Source organism: Pinus tabuliformis, chromosome X (genome assembly GCF_031772625.1).
Source record: "Pinus tabuliformis cultivar Carrire ecotype Pingquan chromosome X, CPIR1, whole genome shotgun sequence".
NCBI lineage: Eukaryota > Viridiplantae > Streptophyta > Pinopsida > Pinales > Pinaceae > Pinus > Pinus tabuliformis.
The window spans coordinates 161385566-161408976 of NC_142308.1; positions in this window are offsets into that span (position 1 = coordinate 161385566).

The window sequence follows — 23411 nt, forward strand, 5'->3', positions numbered from 1 at the left end:
AGGATGGAAGATCAATGCCTTAGGTCAGCAATATATATATATATATATATATATATATATTTATATATTTTGGGCATATAGAGTTAAGGAATTAACCAATTCTAGGGTTTCGTTGGAGTGATAACTAGATCCAAACAAATTAGGTAAAATAAACTAATTTTGCGTATGAATATTTATCCTATGGAAGGTAATACCAAGATAAAACAAATAACCTGACTTCACCATGTATCATCCAAGATCCACCATAAGCATCCATGAAAAGATATCCCATCACATCACACTTCTAGCAAATAAAAGTAACTCAACTTATCCATTCATAGCCAAATTATAAGAGAGAAAAATCACAGAAGTTTCAAACCTTCTAAGGGATTTCTCCCCAAAATCCACCATACCAAATTGAGAAGAGGTGCTTCTCTACTTGTAGAGGAGGTGCTCAACTTTGCTCAAATTAAAATATTATTTTTTTAGATAAAATTCCCTAAATTAGGTTAACAGGGGCAAAAGATCCTCTTTGCAATCAAATAATCTAAACAGCAGAAGGCCCTCTTCGCAATTAAATAATCTAAATTACACAAAGTTTGAGTTTTTTACGCCACATGTACAAAGATATTTGAGTAAAAGCCTTCACCAATGATCAATCTCCAGAGGGGTATAAGGGGTGTTTTGGGGTAGCATCCAGCCTCCAAATGCCCTTCAATCATGTACCTTCTTCAAGCAACCTTCCAAAAATGAAAAACTAGGGGCTTCAAAATGATGACTCAGCACCCAAACCCTTCAGGGTGGCCCTCTTCTACCAATATGAGTAATAATTCCAAATCTCCAGCATGTGAACATGGGCTTTCAAAGGGCAAGCTTGCCAAATGCAGGAGTCCTGCCACCCAAATTCTCCTCAAGTCTTCTAAACAATTAAACCTGCTAAAGCCTCCAATGTTCGACTCTTTACACTTAGCCATGTAAGCATACATGTGAACTAGCCTTTTAGGCTTACTCCACAGGCAAAATCATTGCCTTTGAGTTAATGTGTAGGGTTGGACAGTTATTTTATTTTTTATTTTTTACTTTCTCTAGGTTGGTCCAGCAAGTAATTACAACGTTCCAATATGAACAGGTCAGCTCCAATCCATCATTACAATCCTGGCATGCACACACACATACATATATACACAGTGCATTACTTCGAATATGTCTGCAGTTTAGGTCGAATTTCTGAGGGAAAAGGTGGTGTTGCAGCTTGGTCTAGCCCTCAAGAGATGACTGTACAATCCCCAATCTGAGAGCACCATTTGCAGACCTGTACAGGTGCCCTGCATCCTTCTGCTATGCTGGAGTATTCTCCCGCTATATTTATCTGGAGTAGTATTGTTAGGGCTGGTTCCTTGCGACCTTACATGTCCAGCGCATTCCATTTAGGCATGCCAGTTATTATTTTTTTGAAGGCAAAATACACAATCAATATAAGAGAATGGTTGTAGTCTGTAGATTGAGTGTGCTAAAGCAGTATTCCTTTTGGTCTTGGCAAGTGTGTTAACTGGTTCTTGCTAGATGGCAATCATCAAACTCAGGCCGGTGTCTACCATAGAAGGATTTCTTTCTCTATGTGATTTCCTTTTGTAAAGGGAATGAGCAGAAGTTCATGTTTGCAGGAAGTGGCAATGAAAGTAACAATAACATGATGTTAGTGGAAATTTAGTTTTATTTGATTTTGTATCTTCTAAATAATAACAGGAAAGATATTAAGAGCAAGTTCAAAGCTAGATACTCTTAACGGTTTCCGAAAAGCAGAGAAAAGGGCCAATCTGCAATTACGTTTACATGAAAATTAAGAAAATAGAAAAAAAATAACAAATGCTTACAATGAACCTTGATTGCTTCCCAATGAAAGATATCTTGGCATTTGAATTAGCAGATGATTGTTTGATTCTGCCCTTGATAATATAAATATTGCTGAAAATAGTTGCTGATAAACTAATCCATTATTGTTACGTAATGTTTCATTGATATATCAATGACAAAAAACTGTGTGCTCCTCAGTCCCTTTGGTTTAAATTCGTAGCATTCACGTTATATCCAGGAACAGCTTGAAAATTATCTTTTCTGCTGTGCCACTTGTTTTCTCCTATTCTTCTCCCATTACCAATTTCATTTCAAATCATTTTGTTACGAAAAATCTTCTATGTCTAATCAGAACTTACAAGATGCTGCTATGATAGACGGATTTAGATAATGGGTTTAAGGACATGTTATATCAAAATATTGCACTTCTTGAGATAAAGTCCAAAAGCTCAAGTGTGAAACCCACTGCACCGCAGAGGGGGCTACTATCATCTCACCGACCCTATTCTTGCTTTTGGCCAGCTCTCCTTTGGCTCAAGGGGGTTCTCCTTGGGATATGATTGCTAGGGACTGGTAGTTCCAAGACTTGGGCTCAAAAGTTCCTATGGGTCAACCTAAAGGCTAATATCAAACGATAGAGTCTCAAATAGGTCCTTGAACACAGAAAATCAAGGAATTACTGGATGGTCTTGGAGGGGAAACCTAGCAAAACAGTTTTAACGATTATAAAGAAAAATGGGTGGAGGATGGGAGATCTCAATGCCTTAGGTCATCAATATATATATTCTGGGCATATGGAGTTAAGGATTTATCCAATTCTAGGGTTTCATTGAAGTGATAACTAGATCCAAACAAACTGGGGAAAATAAACTAATTTTGCGTATGAATATTTATCCTATTGGAAGGTAATACCAAGATAAAACAAATAAACTAACTTCACCATGCATCATCCAAGGTCCACCATAAGCATCCATGAAAAGATATCCCATCACATCACACTTCTAGCAAATAAAAGTAACTCAACTTATCCATACATAGCCAAATTATAAGAGAGAAAAATCTCTGAAATTTCAAACCTTCTAAGGGATTTCTCCCCAAAATCCACCATACCAAATTGAGAGGAGGTGCGTATCTACTTATAGAGGAGGTGCTCAAATTAAAATATTATTTTTTAGATGAAAACCCCTAAATTAGCCTAACAGGCAAAAGGCCCTCTTTGCAATCAAATAATCTAAATTACAGCAAAAGGCCCTCTTTGCAATCAAATAATCTAAATTACAGCAAAAGGCCCTCTTTGCAATTAAATAATCTAAATTACACAGTTTGAGTTTTTTACACCACATGTACAAAGATGGAGGAGCAAAAGGCTTCAACAATGACCAATCTCCATAACGAAGGGTATAAGGGGTGTTTTGGGGCAGCATCCAGCCTCCAAATGCCCTTCAATCATGTACCTTTTTCAAGCAACTTTCCAAAAATGAAAAACTAGGGGCTTCAAAATGATGACTCAGCACCCAAATCCTTCAGGGTAGCCCTCTTCTACCAATATGAGTAATAATTCCAAATCTCCATCCTGTGAACATGGGCTTTCAAAGGACTTCTAGTCTTCAAAAGCTTGCAAAATGCAGGAGTCCTCCCACCCAAATTCTCCTTGAGTCTTCTAAACAATTAAACCTGCTAAAGCCTCCAATGTTCGACTCTTTCCACTTAGCCATGTAAGCATACGTGTGAACTAGCCTTTTAGGCTTACTCCACGGGCAAAATCATTGCATTTGAGTTAATGTTTAGTGTTGGACAAGTATTTTATTTTTTATTTTTTACTCTGTAGGTTGGCCCAGCAAGTAATTACAACGTTCCAATATGAACAGGTCAGCTCCAATCCATCATTACAATCCTGGCATGCACACACACATACATATATACACAGCGCATGACTTTGAATATGTCTGCAGTTTAGGCCAAATTTCTGAGGGAAAATGTGGTGTTGCAGCTTGGCCTAGTCCTCAAGAGATGACTGTACAATCCCCAATCTGAGAGCATCTTTTGCAGACCTTGACAGGTGCCCTGCATCCTTCTGCTATGCTGGAGTATTCTCCCGCTATATCTTGCTGGAGTAGTATTGTTAGGGCTGGTTCCTTGTGACCTTGGGGTATTTGCAGCCAGGTGGGAGCCCAATTGTATCATAAGAGGGTATACAGGGCCGAGTTCTTTATCATCCTTTGGCACTAATCGTTGCAGTGGAATCATCCAGAGTGGCTTTGATAGCTTTCCAAATTTGCTCCTCCATGTGAGTACAATCATAACACATATTGCTCAGCTGTCAATTTTTCCCTGAAAGTAGGAGATTCCAATTCACATGAAGCTCGAGAATAAAGGTGATGAAAGACTATACTGTGAGGTAGATCTTGCAATATAGGATAATGCTAAGCTTGGTCGTTTCCTGAAAGAGCAAGAGCTTTAAAACTGAAAGAGTTTGGTAAGTTGCATCTAATGTTTCACCTGAAACAGGCTTTGTCCAAGAACCAGTTCTAACTCTGTCATACCCCTGAAAATGACAATTTTCTTGATTCCGAAAGAGGCCTTGCAAGAGCAGCATGTAGAACAACTGAAAGTTAGCAGGGGAGCAGCCATCTTTCTAGTAACCCTGGCACATGTGATTTTCCCAGAAACTGAGACAGAATGAGATACAGATGGAGGGAATTAATTTTGAAAGAAACTTCACTGCAAAAGTGAACTATTGATCCCTGTAATTCCTCCCTGTATCTAGAACCACTCCACATTTTCCTCAAAACTTCTGCTGGGCAGACATACCTTACAAAGTATGATGTCAACAGTGTTATTTTGGAACAACTTTCATACACATTCTGTATATAGTGAGACAAATACCCTCAGTTGCACAAATGCATTAGAAGTGCGTGGGCCTCAAGGGCATTCCCTTTTAATACCCAACAAATTTTGGGTAACAGAGGGCGCAAGCCACTCTATATTTCGTGAGGGTTAGTAGTGCTTTCAAATTATCTGGCTTCGCATCCCTTTGCCATACTCATACCCATCTGCCTTCTGGGAACATGGATGAATTTATCATAGGCACTTCTAGAACTATTTTGTAATTATATTTCATTACTAATGATAAATTTGTGCTTTTGAAAATGAGAATCTCTTGCCATTGCCCTTCTTTTCAGTTTTTAACCTGCCATATGTTTAAAGTTTAAACCCTCCTGGTATGGCAGAATTTGTTCCACTAGAAGTTTTCATCATAATATACAGCAGATGTCCAAGTTGCTATTTTGGCAGAGTGAAGTTGGCAAGTGAGCACTGTGAGATCAGTATTTCTTGAGATTTTCAATTTTGCTTGCAGATTTACATACATTCCTTCTAAAAGAGTTGTAGATTTTGGTAAATGGTTGCTTGTTTAAACAGCAAAACTATAGGAATTAGAAGCTTCTTATGATGTCTTTTAACATCGAATTGTCAAAACTGGATCATGTGTATCCCAAACTTTACTTAATTAGAGGGTTGAATTTAAGTATTGCATGGCAGTGGAAGGCCCCTTGAGGAGCTTATGCGAAGATGCATAAAGCAACACAAATGAAAGGTGTTGAGATTTCCCTGAAGCCTTGTAGATTGCTTTCTTTTAACAAATATATTTCTTGTTTGTGTTGAGATTTCCCTGAAGCCTTGTAGATTGCTTTCTTTTAACAAATATATTTCTTGTTGCGTGAAGAGATATACGTATTTGACTGATTGATTGTGCGTATCTTCTCCAAGGGCTGGGGGTCTTCTACCAGTTCCAGACGACTCCTCAGAAAAGTTTAGGTCTGACGCATGGAAATGCTAGGAGTTTTAGGAATTCCACTATAAAATAGAGGGGCCTGCAAACTCCCAAATTCGTCAGCTGGTCTCCAGGAGCTATTATAATTGTAGCTTTATTTTTTAAGTATTAACTAGGAACATTCAATCATGCAGGCCCTTGCTGGCTGTTGCATTGAGCTTAATTGCTCCTGCTTGTATGAACCTAGTCAAATCCATCCAAAGTCAACCACCATCAGTGTTTCATATAAAGTAGGAAACTTTGGAGGCCGATCATTGTTTTGAAGACATGTTTTCTGGATGTCTCAGAAATATTCTAGGGCTTTCCGTGATATATGGTAAAATGTGGTTTAGCCAAGCTGCGCAGGTGTGCTTGTTTTGAAATTTGGGTGCCAATGAGTCCATCTGCGGAGGGATTGGAGGGATTAGATTTGAAAGGATAAAATTAGAAAACGGTAAAATTCATAACTAAGAATGTAGAAACGTGAAAGTAAGGACAACATTAATATTAGTTATTGTTAGAGATTTCCAGAATAACACATTGTAATATGTGTGATCTTTCCAACATTCCCAATGTTTCTGATGGTGACTATCCATCATCAATGACCATAGAGATTCTTATCATCAAGGACCATAGAGAGCTTTATGAGTAAACGTTGTAGAACCATGAGTAAGCGTTGTAGAACCTTTTTTATAGGAAAAATTATGAATGTTGGATTGATGGTCAAAATTTTGATTTGAATAAATAATATTTGACCAATTACCCTTTTGAAACCATAATGGCTGGCCAGTGAATTTCAACAAATTAATAATGATTAGGATTTGGTAATTCTATTATTATTATTTTTTTTAATATTTTTTTTAATAGTAAGATTATAAATAAGATTATTAATTTAATATTTAATTTAAAATCTCAAATGTTAATATAAGAATAAGTTTAGAATTAAAGTGATTTTTTTTTTTAAATTATGATTATTAATAATTATATGAAAAATAATGACAAACCTAGATAGATTAATGATAAATATGTCCATTTATATTTGTTATTAGATCAGGATTGGTTGAATTGGATCAACATAAAGTGAATGATGGATTATTAAGGTGAAGGGGATTTAATAAAATCAACAAGAACTTTCTTATTATATAGTCATTGGTCAACAATATGGTTAGGAAATTAAAAATGCTAAGAATTAAAGTAATAAAAGGAGATAAGGATTAATGTCAAATAAGAGGCTAAGAATTAAAGTGAAAAATAAAATAAAAGGAATTAAGGATTAATTTCGAATAAGATGATTAGGAATATATGTAAAATAGAGGCTAAGAATTAATAAAAAGAGTTAAGGATTAATATCAAATAAGAGGCTAAGAATTAAAGCGACAAATAAAAATAATACAAGGAGGTAAGGATTAATATAAAACAAGATGATGAAGAATGTATGTAATTATTGATATAAGATAATAGTTAAAAATTCTATTAAATGACCAAAAAAATAAGACGATGAAGAATGTATGTAATTATTGATATAAGATAATAGTTAAAAATTTTATAAGATGACCAAAAAATATTTCAGATAAAGGGAAGGATAAAAAGAGCGGGAGGCGGGAGGGCGTGTGAAGTTAAAAAGAGGCAATTCGAAGGGGAAGACGGAGATCAAGGATGGGATAAAAGTCATTGGGTGAGATGGTGGATGACGGGTTTCCAGGATTGGCTGAGCTTGTAACCATCCTCCCTATTAAATTTATTAGGGTTCTTCTCAATTTTGAGGGCTTCTTGAATAATATGAGAGTTGTAGAATGGTGTAGAGGCTATGATTTTTTTTGATTGAAACAAATTAAGTGCTTGGATTTTTTATTGATTGAAACAAATTAAGTGCTTGGATTTATAAGAGTGTTCTGCGATGGTAGACTTTGAAAGATGGTTATGATTGGTGTCAACAATGTGCTCCTTGAGGCCGGCTTTGAAAGTGCAACTTGTTTGACCAATGTAAGATTTACCGCAAGAACAAGGAATTTTATAAACCCCTGATCCTAACATGGGATTTGAAATGTCTTTGGCCGATCGGAGCAATTGCTTGAGGGTTTTGTGGGGTTTAAATACGGTTTTTATGCTTTTCTTAGCCAAAATCTTAGCAATAAGATCTGTGGTCCCTTTGATGTAAGGGAGGGTTACAAGGCCACAAGAGGAAGAGGGGTTTGACTTTTTGGGTTTAGGGTGAGCAACAGACCAGAGAGCTTTAGAGATCTGAGCAGAGGAATAGCCATTAGCTTTGAAAGCCTTGACTAGATGAGATTTTTCAGCTAAAAGAAACTAGGGGGGAGAGATTTTTAAAGCTCTGGAGAAGAGGGTTTTGAGAACCCCAACCATTTGGGATTGGTGGTGATGAGAGATGGCGTGGAGATAAACATACATTTCAGATCCCATATTAGGATTAGGGGTTTATAAAATTCCTTGTTCTTGTGGTAAATCTTACATTGGTCAAACGGGTGGCCCTTTTAAAACCTACCTCAAGGAGCACATCGTTGACACCAATCATAACCGTCTTTCAAAGCTGCCATTGTAGAACACTCTTATAGGTCCAAACACTTAATTTGTTTCAATCAATAAAAAATCATAGTCTTTACACCATTCTACAACTCTCGTATTATTCAAGAAGCCCTTGAAATCGAGAAGAACCCTAATAACTTTAATAGGGAGGATGGTTACAGGCTCAACCAATCTTGGAAACCTGTCATCCACCATTCACCCAATGACTGTTATCCCATCCCTACTCTCTGTCCTCCCCTTCCAATTGCCTCTTTTTAACTTCCCTCCCCCTCCCCCCCCCTTTTTATCCTTCCCTTAATCTGATTTTTTTTGTCATCTTAAAGATTTTTTAACTATTATCTTATATCAATAATTACATACATTCTTCATCATCTTATTTTATATTAAACCTTACCTCCTTGTATTATTTTTATTTGTCGCTTTAATTCTTAGCCTCTTTATTTTACTTATATTCCTCATCATCTTATTCGAGATTAATCCTTAACTCCTTTTTCATTTTTCACTTTAATTTTAGCCTCTTATTTGACATTAATCCTTATCTCCTTTTATTACTTGAATTCTTAGCCTCTTTAATTTCCTAACAATATTGTTGACCAATGACTATATAATAAGAAAGTTTTGGTTGATTTTATTAAATCCCCTTCACCTTAATAATCCTCCATTCACTTTATGTTGATCCAATTCAACCAATCCCGATCTAATAACAAATATAGATGGACATATTTGTCATTAATCTATCTAGGTTTGTCATTATTTTTCATATAATTATTAATAATGCATAATTTAAAAAAATTCATTTTTAATTGTAAACTAATTCTTATATTAACATTTGAGATTTTCAATTAAATATTAAATTAATAATCTTATTTCTGATTTTTCTATTTAAAAAAAATTAGAATTACCAAATCCTAATCATTATTAATTTGTTGAAATTGGTGGGGAGAACATTATGGTTTCAAAAGGGTAATTGGTCAAATCTTATTTATTCAAATCAAAATTTTGACTGTTAATCCAACATTAATAAATTTTCCTATAAAAAAGCATCTCCAACACTCGTTTACCCATAAGGCTCTCTGTGGGCCCCAATAATGGATGGAGTCACCATCCGAAACATTGGACAAATCACACATATTACACGGTGTTATTCCAGAAATATCTAACAATATGATTCACTATGCAAGTCTCCAATCACTAATATTAACTATGATAATGATGGATACAATCACTAACCCAAACCTAGTTAGACATTCATGATAATCTTCAAAATTTTCATATCCAATGATTCATACTCTGATACTTGTAGTCATAACTTTAGATTTATAGATGACCACAAAACATGCTCAATGACGTTCATTCATGAGGCATAAAGCACTGTTTCATGTCCTCTAAATCCTCAGTGAAGTTGCTTTTGAAAAACTTATGGCTCTCAAGTTGTGTCATGTATTTGGTCCCCAAGGCCATCCAGTTGGATCTTATTATTACAACACATAGATCATCCTATGTAACTTTGCCTTATTTCATAGAAGAGCCTTATCTACTATGATTCTTTCCAATCAAGAAAACGACTTGTACCATGAATGTAAACAAAGTTTTTTTCCTTTAGATATCAGTGAGGTTTCTTATTAAAAAATAAATTCTTTGTACTCAAGCTAATGAACTCATTACTTACGTGCGTAGTTGCATAATGAATGCTTGTAGCTCTTGGCATGCACACCATGAATTTGCTTCCAATGTATCGGGCCTTTGCCATAACACTTATCACACAATGCCAATTGTTACAAACTAGCATCATCCACATGAAAATCAAACAAATTGGGGTTGAACAAGGAATGTGTTGTTATCAATATTTTCATGACCTCTTTGTTACTTAAAAGTGTCTTCTTTTTCGTTGGTTCAACATCAAAAGGTTTTTTGGAGTAAAAGGCTGTATTAGTGGCTACACGAGTCAAACAACAAACCTCATCACAAAGGACACACTCCAAATTTGGTGTAGTGGATGTAAGGCAAGAGGTAGGGCTCTCCCACCCCACACTCGAGTGTTGAATAGAATCATTTGATGATGAATTTGGTTCGAGTGTGTGAACCTAGTATAGGATAGATGCATCTTGGCTACATAGTGTGTATTTATGCTTTCTTTTTGGTTTAGAGGTGAGTTTTTATGAAGCATGGTTCAATTTGCATGATTGTGTTTTTTTTTCCAAGGAAAATCTAAGAGATCCACCTAAAGGGATCACATCCCGTTGGCCAAACTAATCATAGCGTAACCTTGTGGGCGCAGAGGAGAATTGAACCCGTGACCTCCTAATGGTGAGGTGCTTTAGCAATGGAACATTGACCAATTGAGTTAACCCTCAAGGCGGTTCAATTTGCATGGCTTTGCTAATAATATTTTAATATTATTTTGTATATAAATATCCCTTTTAGAAAATGGAAAATGGTCTTTATTGGAAAATTCAAGAGCATTTTTGAACCTTCTTTACACAATTAATGTGCACTTGTCTTTTTTTCCCCTTGGAAAAAATTGTAATTTTCATTATATTAAGGAAAATTACATGTTGTAAATGTTGTTCGCATATGCAGTTTAAGAGGCTGTATGCCTGTCAAGTAAAATGAGCAGAATATATAAGTTCTCCACGCAGGGAGACTTTGTCTTCAGATATGTTCCTGTATTGGTTTTCAAAAAATAATATTTACTCTGCGCAGAGAGTAAGTGTCTGTACATGTAGTTGGGATAATATATAAGCCTGATAGTAATTAAACAATAAAAAAACATTATATAGAAACAGGCTCCTGTTGAGCCTGTGCTGCATGGTCCATAAAGGGGCGATGATAATATTGGTAATGATCACCATCCCTCTGTTCCTGAATCATCCATGTGTCACGTGGCCTGACCGCTGCCTCTTTGGAAAGTTTGTCAGCAAGTGTGTTTCGTTCCCTGTATATATGACGGCATATAAAATTTTCAAAAAAAGAAATGTATCTATGGACCTCATCCAAGATGGGCCTCAGAGTGAAAGCATGACAGATTGTTGTTTTATTGATCCAGTTGCAAACAATTTTTGAGTCCCCAAACATTTGTAAATTTTTGCAATGTTTTTCTATAGCAAACTGTATGAGATGCTTGGCTGTGATGAGCTCTGCATAATTATTTGTGCCTCCTCCTAGTCCCATTTGTATTTGATAGTGATGGGAAACAGTTAAGTATAGAACGACACCACCCCCACACCCTGCTTCTTGCATTGATCCATCAAAGTATGCCCAAGGCTGGGTGTGATCTATGTTTTCCGGAGTAATATGTCTGGGGGGTGTATTTTCATCATCTTCTGGAATGTTGTTGTAATCTACCAAGAGTCGGGCAGAGATGGTGGGCCAGTGGGGGACAGTATCCTGAAAGATGAGGCAGTTTCAGGCAATCCAGATTTCCCAGCAGATAAGGAGGGGAAGGTTCCTGGCTTTCGACGGGGATGTTGATGTCCACCAAGTGGTCCATACCTCCCTGATAGATCGACCCCTCCATGAGCTCTGTGAGGGGGTGTGCGGGAGAGTAGTATTCCAAAGATCAGCAGTGATGGGGCAGGTGAGAAATAGGTGGTCCACCGATTCTAAACTGTCTTTGCATAGGCAGCACCAGAAGGGCCCATGTTGTCCTCTCTTGATCAGATTATCTCCAGTGGGGATCTTGTGTTTCAGAATTGACCACATGAGTAGTCTGGTTCTAGGGGGTACTTTGAGTTTCCACATACCTTTCCACCATATATCAACTTGCTGCGGTTTATGAATGTTAGCAAGACATAGATATCCCTCTTTGGGTGTGTACCGGCCATTTTTTGCATGTGCCCATATAATCTCATCCTCCCTTTCCAATATTCTTATATGAGATTCAGTTAGAGCAGTTGTGTAAACTTCCCAATGGTGATGCCATTGTTGAGGTATGAGCAGACTGTGGGCAGATTTCCATGCTTGTTGGAGAAAGGTGGATCTCTCCATGTCCACAACGTGGCTGATGCCAAAGTTAATGAGGTGGAGCTTGAGTTCTTTCGGTAACTTGTGTGCATTTCCACATCCAATCCAAGGGTTAAGCCCAATGCGAACAGATGTGCCAACTTGAATTTTCCAAGTGAGCCCTTCTCGAATCAGTGGCATAGAATTTAGTACTGCTTTCCAAATGATCGAGATCCCTGTTTTGTTCTAGCTTGTCTGTCTCAGCCAATCCATCAAGTTTAGTGGATCTATGTATTTGGAGGCCACCTTAGTCCAAAGACTATTTGTGGTGATTAATTTCCATCCTAGCTTGGCCGCCAGTGCGGAGGAAAAATCTTCCAATTTTTTAATACCCCCACCTCCCCATTTCTTTGGGATGGTGAGCAGATCCCATTTTTCCCATGCAAAAATCCTCCCCAATTGTTTGCCTTTCCATAGGAATCTGCAACAGAGGTTTTGTAATCTCGATAGGATTCCTCTTGGTATCCAAGCTAGGGACATCCAGTACACCAGAGTGGCTTCAAGAACAACTTTGATGAGAACTAATCTTCTGACCCTGGAAAGATACTTATGATACCAGATATTGAGTCTCCTTTCTAGCTTGGAGATCAACCATGTCCAATCAACTATTTTGTAGCCAAGTGGTTTCAGCTTGTAGCCCAGGTATCTGAGTCCCTCTTCCAACTGTAATAGGGTGAAAGGAAACCTGTGTAGAGCAAAATGGATCTCATGAGGGGAGCAGTCAGATACAGTGAGGGTGGATTTCGAGTTATTGATGGCCATACCTGTTGCAGTTTGGAATAGGGTGATAATATGTTGTAAAGTAGTCAGATCTCCAATTCCACCATTGAGGAAGATCATCACATCATCCACAAAGAGGAGGTGTGTTATCATGCACCTGTCCGTGATCCTTGATTCCCATTAGCCTTCCTCTGAGGTGCATATCATTGATAAGTCTGCTGAGCCCTTCCATTACAAGTAAAAAGAGTAAGGGAGACAAGGGGCATCCTTGCCGGAGGCCTCTTTCAGTGTGAAAGAAAGGAGATGTTGCTCCATTTATCAGGACACTAAAGGATATATTTGTGATACAACAAAATCCATTTTATAACCCCAAATGGAAATCCTAAATGAGTTAGGAGCATTCTGATATATAACCAACTTACCCGATCAAAAGCCTTTGATAGATCAGCCTTGAGGATCATACCTTTAATCTTCTTCGTCTGTATCAAGTGCAAAACTTCCTGAGCTGTACCTATCGCTTCATGTATCTGGTAGTCTTGTAGAAAATAAAATTGCTCTGAGGAGATGTGGGTGGAGAGTATGGGTCGGAGGGGATTTGCAATGATTTTATAAACGCAGTTGCACAGGGATATGGGCCGAAAGTCATTGAAGGTGGATAGGTTGTCTGATTTGGGAATGAGGGCTATGAATGTGGAGTTGATGGATCCATGCATGCGGCCAGATTTCCTGCATTCCTCTATGACCTTGAGTAGATCATCTCCAAGGATTTCAAAGAAAGCCAAATAAAACTCCACCGACCAGCCATCTGGTCCGGGACTCTTGTCCCGCTTAAACCATTTCAGAGTAGCCTCCAGTTCCCCAAGAGTAACTTCTCTGTTTAGTTCCATAGCATTCTCCTGGTCGACGAATCGAGGGAAGAGTTGTGCTACTCTTATGACTTCCACTAAGGTGGCATTGGGGGGGACCTGATAGACCTTCTTAAAATGAGAAGTGGCTAGAGAGGCCAGTTGATGGAAGGTATCCACCTCATTTCCTTGCTCATTAGTCAGTTCCCAGATGGTATTGATTTCCTTTCGTCCATTTGCAAATTTGAGGTAGAATTTTGTGTTATCATCTCCCTCCTTCAGCCATATTTCTCTACTCCTCAATCTCCGTGATTCCTCCCTCTCTTTTAGAATGTTCCCCCTCTTTGATATTAAGGCAGTGAGCTTATCCTTTTGTTCTCTTGTCATAAAAAGCCCTTCGTATTCTTCCTCCAAATCAACAATTTCTGATTCAGTGTCTCTTAGATTTTGTTCCTCTTGTTCTCTCTTATTATGGGCCCAAATTTTTGATAACTTCTTCAGCTCTTTTAAATTGCTGACAAAACCTTCAGTAATGTTCCTTCCAACAACAAGAGGGTGAGTCTTCCAGTAGTCTGTGACCAACCGGGTATAGGTAACATCCTTCAACTAGGAGGAATTAAATTTGAAGGGGGCTCTAGGTTTACTTATGCCTCCCCGAATATCAAGGAATATCGACAAGTGATCGGATATTCCTCCTGAGCCTACCCACTGTCAGTAAGTAAGGCCTCTCTCCAAGAATCGTTCCTTGATGAGGAAGCGATCTAACCTTCTTGCAAGACTGTCCACTCCGCATCTTCTGTTTCTCCAAGTTGGGACCAACTTTGCAGAGGGGATATCAATATAATTGTGGGTCTCCAGGATGTTTTCAAAGAAGGCAGATAGGGGGTTGACCTGGGCATGGTGCCCCCATGATTCTGAATAGCCCATAGAGAAGTTAAGGTCCCCTCCCAAGATGATGTTGTCAGGTTGCAGGATATCTAATGACAGTAGATTCTCCCAGAAGTCTTCCCGATGATGACAAGGCCCATAAACATTTATCAGTCTGATATCAGTACCCAGCTCGGTGGAGAATATGTCAGCCCCTATGAATCCAAAGCCTCCCCAGATGCTATGCAACTTGATAGAGTGGGGATTATATCCTAGGGCGATGCCCCCTGAACGACCATTTACATCAATGGCTTGGAAGGTCCATCCAGGAAGCATGGATTCGAGGAGGTGAGATATGACATCGACCGATCCTAGGGTTTCTTGTAGGAAGACCACATCAATCGGTTCGAACTTAAGGAGCCTACGCAGAGCTAGTTTTTTCTCGGGACTACCAATCCCTCTGCAATTGAAAGAGAGCAGCTTCATGGGGGAGACGAATCCAGGGTATTCTGTGCTCTAAGGACCCTGTCAAGAGTAAGTTGATGTCCCGTGGCAATCTCCTTCCCTGCTTTCTGTTTTTCTTTGGACAGGGAGGATGGTCATCCTCTAGGGAGCTTCGAGGGGGTGGGGGAAGGTACCAAGCCAATGTCGATGGAATCAGGGGCTCGGGAACGGGAGAGGGAGCGGAGGTGGTATCTATGGGGGAGGGGGCCATTATCAGGAGCGGTTTCAAGTGGCTCTGCCTCCGGAAAGGAAGGGGGAGTACATGATAAAATGGGGGGGGAATTAGAGGACATTCAAGGTGAACGTGGGGAGGTGGCATAAAACCAGAGCTCTATTGTAAACCCTTAGATATATCTAGACAATCACATGAAAATGAAAATATTACTGACCAAGGTTCAGAAAGTGACATATCCGAAGATAGCGCGGCTCCAACAGCCGCCCTTGACCTGGTCAGTGGTGGAGAAGGAGGCCAGAGAGGTGCTATTCCACGCTTCTTCGGTGTTGCTGAGGCCGGCCTAGTTCCAACTGCATCAAGGGCCATGTGCTCCAATTCCTCAGTCGGAGTGGAATGATCAACCGGTACCCTTTGATCCTTTGTGGGAATTGTCTTCCCCTTATTCCCAATCCTCGATTTCCCTAGAAGAGGGAAATATTTGAAGAGGTGACCTACTTTGTGACAACGCCTACATCTAAATGGAACCCCCTCATAATCGAGGATCTGGGTTCGTGTGTAGTTCCTCCAACGTAGGGTGATTTTCTCTTGCAACCCTCCTCTGATGTCTAAATGAACCAAGATCCTTGCATAGGCCATGACCCCAGTGGTGAGATATGATCTATCATATTCCAAGAAGGTGCCGAGGGTGTTTCCGATGCGCCTGAAGATGTCCTTGGTCTAGAATTGAAGCGGCAGGTCGGGAAGGCGAACCCATAGAGGCCCCACCCCAAGCTGTTCTCTATCTGGGTCAAATAGTGGGCTCCATCTCCTTAACATTACAGGGGCCTATTCAATATGCCAAAAGGAGGACAAAACCCAGTTTGTATGCTCTGCTCACGCGAAACGCAGTGCGAACCAGCCGTGGATGAAGGTTTGAACGAAGGGAAATTCTACCAGATGTTGTCCCCATATTTCCGCAACCCATTGTTTTAATCTTGTCGCCGAGTAGTTCCTTCCCCTTACTCTCCCCACCAGGACTCACGCAGCCGTGTCCATGGTTTCTTCCCACTGGAAATCTTCTTCCTAGTTGATGATTATGTCTTGTGCCTTAGATTTCACGCACCTTAGTTATTTTTCGGGTCTAGGCTCCACGACCGAGGTGTCCTCCTGTGATTCGTTGCAGGGAGGGTTACATGGGTTAGGGTTTGGGGCATTTAGGTCAGGGCCAGAGGGGAAGGCGTCTAGAAGAGGGGGAATGTCCGTGAAGCTTCCAGAAGGGCGAAAGGATGCCAGAGCCGAGATGGGGGGATTCAGATGAGGCGGAGTCACTCCGTGGAGTGAGTGAGAGGGGTAATGTGAGCCTGCAGATGGTTGGAGGGGAGGGTGTCCGGATGAGCGAGCAGCAAGGTTAGGGCCGATGCACCGGGCCATAAATTGCAGGGAGGTCGGCGACGGAGGAGGAGTGGCGAAGGGCGGCGCTGTTGAAAATAATACTGAGAGGGGGGTGAATCAGTGTTATCAGATCAATAATTGTATTTCTTAAACAGATTTATATATGCTACTTCAGTGAAGTGAACTAGCGTGTACACGCAATTGTGATTAGAGAAACTAGCGTATATCCACAGAACTTGTGATTTAGACAATTTATCATGTGTTGATATTAAACCAGTACATCAGTAACTTATTAGAAAATGCAGTAAAAGCAGAATAAAGCATCACACATAAGCAACACACATGAACACCAAGATTTAAGGTGGAAACCCAATGTGGGTGAAAACCACCTACTGCTGTCATCTCTGTCTTCTTTTAATAATAAGAAAATTTGTTTACAATCTTGTACTGGTGCATATTCATATCAGTACGCAGGCTTCTACCTGCAAAAGGTTACAACCTTCTCTCGTTCTCCAACTTCTACTGGAAGGGAGCTACAACCCCCTAGCTCTTGTACTAGCCAATATGTTTACTAGTACGTAGGTGAAAACCTACAGAAAAACTCCACTCTTCCACCAGGGACCACGTTTCATGAATTTTTAAACTGGATGCTCCAGAACACTGTGCTGAACCTAGAAACTTGCATCATCATTCAGAACCAACTGTAACCTTAGAAACCATGCATCAGACTGTATACGCTATTTGGCTGAACCCAAACTGCATGTATACGCTACTTCTGTTAATCAAACCTGCAATATACCTCCAAAGCTACTGCAAACATAAACTTTTTGAATCAAGTTTGTACCAACCGACAATATACTGAACATCTACTATCAACTTACAGAGCTTTACACAGGCAACAACAGAGATCACTTATTCTCACTTATACAATCAATCTATCAAATATCAAAATCCTTATTCATTTAGTTTTACATTCAGATCTAAGAAGACTTCGTTGAAAGACAACAGTAAAACAGCAGCACTGATCTGATAGACCAATCATCCTTGAACATCAAGCTTTTCTTTTACATACACCACTTGAAAGAGCCGAACCAACATGTATACACACCTTCACCAAAGCGAACTAGCATACAAATCTGCAAATACTCACTTCATAAATTTGCTGCGCCTTCGGACTTCAGACATACCCAGTTTAGAACATTTACAGTATAAATCATGCATTAGCATTCAGATTTAGACTATCCATGATTAAACCATATAATAATAATTCATTTTAGGTCTCATGATCCTGATCCATCATTAGATCTTATCCCCATCAACCGCTAAGTTTCATCCTTAGCTCAGATCAAGCAGAGCACCATAAACCCATAACATGCATATTTTCTTTTGATCTCACTCTTCATAAGATATTCATTGCTTGCACACCTGGCCTAATGATCTTCTCCTCCTTATATAGTTTTAGGCCTTTCTCAATACCTTGGACCAAAACCACTTAGGACTAATACCTTGGGCCATATACCTCAAACCAATACCTTGGACCAAAACCTTGATTTTCCATCCCATACACGCTTTTCCTTCTGTGAAAGTGCGTGTATACATATACACGCTTTTTGTTCTGTGGACCAACGTGTATACGCTGTTTTGACTAAGTGGATTTGCGTATATTTCTTAAACTGCTTTACATCAACCTCTTCCTTTACCTTCTTTATTCTGATCAGTAGACCTTAGTTTCATCTTCCTGTTCTTTTGTACCAATGCCCTGTTACCTTTGAATAGACCTGTTACACTGTAATTTTCCATATTACTTCTGAAATGATTCCTTTGAACTGCCTTGCGTTTTGTCACATCTGTAAACACAACTGCCATGCATTCTGTTACATCTGATATCTCTCATGTAGATTCATCTAGTTACCATATACAAGTGAGTTGTTCTGCTATAAGTAGGTTGCCATCAAGTACAACACATACATCATAATGCCAACAATCTCCCCCTTTGGACTTGATGGCAACCATGTTGGTTTTGCTTTAGAGATAACAACCAACACCAAAATACTCCCCCCCTTTGACATCAAGGGCAAAGGGCAGACCAAGATATTCTCACCCTGAATATAAACGTTGATCATGCTCCCCCTAGGCACATGCTGAATTCGCTGACGTTGTGATGCACTAAATTGTCCATGCTCCCCCTGAGCACATGCAGAGTCTGCAAAAATATTTTCCAAAAGACTAACATGACTCTATGACTCACCTATGTGAGTTTGACCTTCCTATCACCAATGACTCATACATACATCAATCTCCCAACCAAGTGGGGATATACCAAATTTGACTCACCCACCCAACCAAGTGGGGATATACCAATTGTTTATACATGATAGAAATACAATAAATATTACATCATCCATCCCATGCAAAGTGGGGATACAAATTACATCACTTGTCCAATAGGACTCATTCAAATGTATGAGAAGTCATATTACACCCTGGACTTTTACATGACTTAAGCAACAAATGGTATAAATATCTAAAGCCATAGCTGGACTCAGCAACCATAATGCCAACAATGCAGAATGTGTGTGAAGGCTAATGCTCCCCATGAACCTGTGCTTTGTTAACAAGTCATTAATCAAGGCATCTTTGTTAGTCTGATAAAAATTAATGAACAAAACATATCGTTAGACTATAATCATCAACAATAGATAGAGCACCCATATCAGAGTCAGACCCACTGTTTTTCTTGTCAGAAAAACATATACGCTTCTTCAGCCACAGAAACCTGCGTGTATACGTGACTATACTTCATGAAACCCGCGTATAATAACCTTCCTCTGAAAAACTGGATTTAACAGCAGGATGATGCAACAACTACTCCTAGCTTTTGTTTGAGATATTCAAATGTTTCTCTGCACAGTGGTTTAGTGAATATATTAGCAACCTGTTCTTTGGAGGGGATATACTCCAATTTGACCTTTTGTTCAAGCACTTGTTCTCGTAGAAAATGGTACTTGATGTGTATGTGCTTGGTCTCAGAGTGCATGTCTGGATTCTTTGAAATAATGATGGCACTTGTATTATCACATAAAATGGAGATGGGTGGAGTACATGTGATCTGAATGTCTTGCAAAGTTTGCATCATTCAAAGTAGTTGGGTGCAACAAGATGCAACAACCACATATTTTGCGTCAGCTGTAGATAAAGAAATTGAACTTTGTTGTTTGCTGAACCAAGACACTAACCTGGAACCCATATAGAATGCACCACCACTAGTGCTTTTTCTATCATCAACACTTCCCGCCCAATCTGCATCTGTATATGCATGAAGAGTAAGATCTGCATCTCTAGGACTTGGAGCTTGTTTCAGACCATAGAGAGCCTTTTTGAGTCTGCATACAAGTTTTGCATCATTTCCAAGAATGAATCCTTTTGGTTGTTCAATATAAACTTCTTCTTCTAAATCTCTATTAAAGAAGGCTGATTTTACATCCATTTGGTATACTTTGAATTTCCGAAAATTGGAAAGAGCAAGAAACATTCTTATGGCTTCAAGTTTGGCAACAGGTGCAAAAGTTTCTTCAAAATCTATACCTTCTTGTTGAGCATACCCTTTACAAACAAGTATGGCTTTGTTTCTAATGACTTCTCCATTTTCATTCAGCTTGTTCTTGAATATCCATTTAGTTTCTATAATATTTTTATCATGAGGTCTAGGAACTAATTTCCAAGTGTCATTTTTTTCAATTTGCTCAAGTTTTTCATCCATGGCCTTGACCCAACATTCACCTTTGCATGCTTCATTTACCTGAGGTTCGGTGGAGGATAGTAATGCTAGATAGCTTGAGGTCATTGTAATAGTTCTTCTTGTCTGTACACTGGCTTCCTTTTCTCCTAAAATTTGAGTTTCTGGATGATTTTTCTGAACATACCTAGACAAAGTCTTTTCTTCTACCATTATATCTTCTTCTGGTGCTTCATTGGTTTCTTCTTCAACATAATTTTGATTTGATGTGGGAAAGTAATCCCCATCTTCCTCATTGTCATAATCTTCAATTGACTTTATCTGTTTTGGATTTCTACATGCTTCATCAACTACAACATCTATGCTTTCAACAATTTTCCGAAGTCTTTTATTATAACATTTATATCCTTTACTTCTGGAGGAATAACCAAGAAGAATCCCTTCATCTGCTCTGGGTTCAAACTTCCCAAGTTTTTCATCCGTCCTTTTGATAAAACATTTGCTTCCAAAAACTTTAAAATAATTTACAGTAGGAGTCTTACCATACCAAAGTTCATGTGGAGTTTGAGTGTTATTTACTCGAAAATTTTCTTTGTTGAGAATAGTCATGGCAGCAAATGCAGCTTCACCCCAAAAGGTTGCAGGAGTTTCACATTCATCTAGCATAGCTCGAGCCATTGTTTGAACTGTTTTGTTCATCCTTTCTACCACACCATTTTGTTGGGGAGTTCTTGCGGTGGAGAATTGCATTTTTATTCCTTGTTGCTCACAAAAGTCAAAGAATTCCTCCGATATAAATTCCCCTCCTCGATCAGATCTGAGGCATTTGATTTTTCGATCTGATTCATTTTCAACCAAAGCTATGAAGGCTTGGAATTTTACAAATGCTTCATATTTATGCTTTAGAAGACCTATCCAACACATTCCGGAAAAATCATCAATGAAGAAAATAAAGTATTCTTCTCCACGAGGTGACTTTTTCCTTGTTGGTCAACATAAATTAGTATGGATAAGTTCAATAGGCTTACTAGCTGACCCTTCTTTTTCCATGAAGTGAACTCTAGTTTGCTTACCGATTTGACATAGTTTGCATATTGTATTTTCTGGGATGCTGATATCTGGAAGATCACGAATAGCCTTGAGTCTGCATGCTTTTCTTATTTGAGAAAAGCTTAGATGTCCCAATCTTTTATGCCACAGCCAATTTTCATCATTTTTTCTTAGATAACACTGTTGTTGTCCTCCTTTGAGTATGTATAAGTTGTTTGGAATTCTTGTACCTTTGATCACGGTCTCTCTTGTATCAAGCTCACGAAAAACACATCCGTTTGATCGAAACACCACTTCATTTCCTTGATCACACATTTGACTGACACTCAACAAATTATGCTTTAAACCATCTACATACATAACATTTCCAGCTTTAACCTTTTCTTTCAAGAAAACATAACCTTTACCTTTTATGACAGCTGGAGTGTCATTTCCAAATGAGACATTCTTTTCTTTTTCTAAGGCATTATATGAGTGAAGTTTCTCTTTGTCACCTGTCATATGTTTGGAGCATCCACTATCGATGTACCACTTATTTTCTTGTCCTTCTGCATACAAGGCTATACCACATCTTTCTGTTTGAGATTCTTTCCTTATCCATATCTTGGGATTTAATGGTGTTTGCTCCTTTTGAGGTGTTTGCCGAAATTTGCTCCTGCATTCAGATTCTTCATGACCAAAGTTGTTACAAATTGAGCATTCTATTTCATTTTCAAGAGGAGAAAAGTTATTATAGGAAATTCTCTTGATCCCTGTTACATTCCTTTGATTTCGTGCTTCTCTAGTCATGATGGTTTTGTAAGCAACGCATTGAGCAGCTTTGTGCCCAAAATTATGACATGAAAAACATTGCCCATTAAAAAAGTTTCCGCGACCATCGAATCTATTTACCTGTTGATTGTAGTTTCTATTGATATTCATCTTTGGAGCAAATTGAGTATGATTTGTCTGAGGTTGGTTGTGGCTTCTATTGATATTCATCCTTGGAGAAAATTGAGTATGATTTACCTGGTGATCAACTTTATGCCTTTGCTAACGATTGTCATACTGTTTACTGGTCTTTGTTGCATCAAGATAGCTTTTGGTGGAAGTTGACAACTTTTGTGATTGAGATACTTCTTCAATATATCCAAGACCCGTCTTTATCAGAGGAGAACGTTGAACTTTGATAATTTCATTTAAAGTTTCTAATCGTTTAACAAACATAAGATTGAGAGATTTTGTTTTTTCAAGATTTTTTTTTAGACTCACAATTTCACATTCTAGTTTTTCATTGTGTTTTTCTTGTTCAACAAGTTGGTGTGTCAAGGTATTTATGATCATATTCTTTTCTTCTAAACAGATTTTGAGTTTAGAGATTTCTTCATGAAAGTTTTCCTCTTCTAAAGCATCCCAAAAATCATCATTGTCATAAGCCATGAGAAGTCTATAATCATCACTATTAGATAAGCCATCACTATTCTCTTCTAAACTATCCCAAAAATCATCGCTATCATAAGCCATGAGAAGTCTGTAATCTTGACTAGTTTCATCTTCATCACTATTAGATAAACCATCGCTATCTTCATGAGTATAGTAACTCCTCCTATTCACGACTTGTTTCCTATTCCCTTTTTCATATTTATCTTTATGAGGACATCTGGCAGTATAATGACCGACTCTACCACAAACAAAACATTTGAAAGGTAGCTTACCTCTGAACCTTCCAGAACCTCGTTAAAGCTTCTTGACAAAATTTACCTCATCTTCTTCATCTAAAATGTTTCCTGATTCATCGTGTTCTTCCTTTTCTTTTCCTTTTGCTGAAACTTTAAATGCGACTTCTCTCATATCTGATGGACCTCCTTTTCTCATCTCAAAAGCAGTTAGGATTCCGTGAAGCTGTGTCATAGTGATATTCTGCAGATCCTGTTTTTCTTCTATGGCAGACACTTTTGATTCAAATTTAGCAGA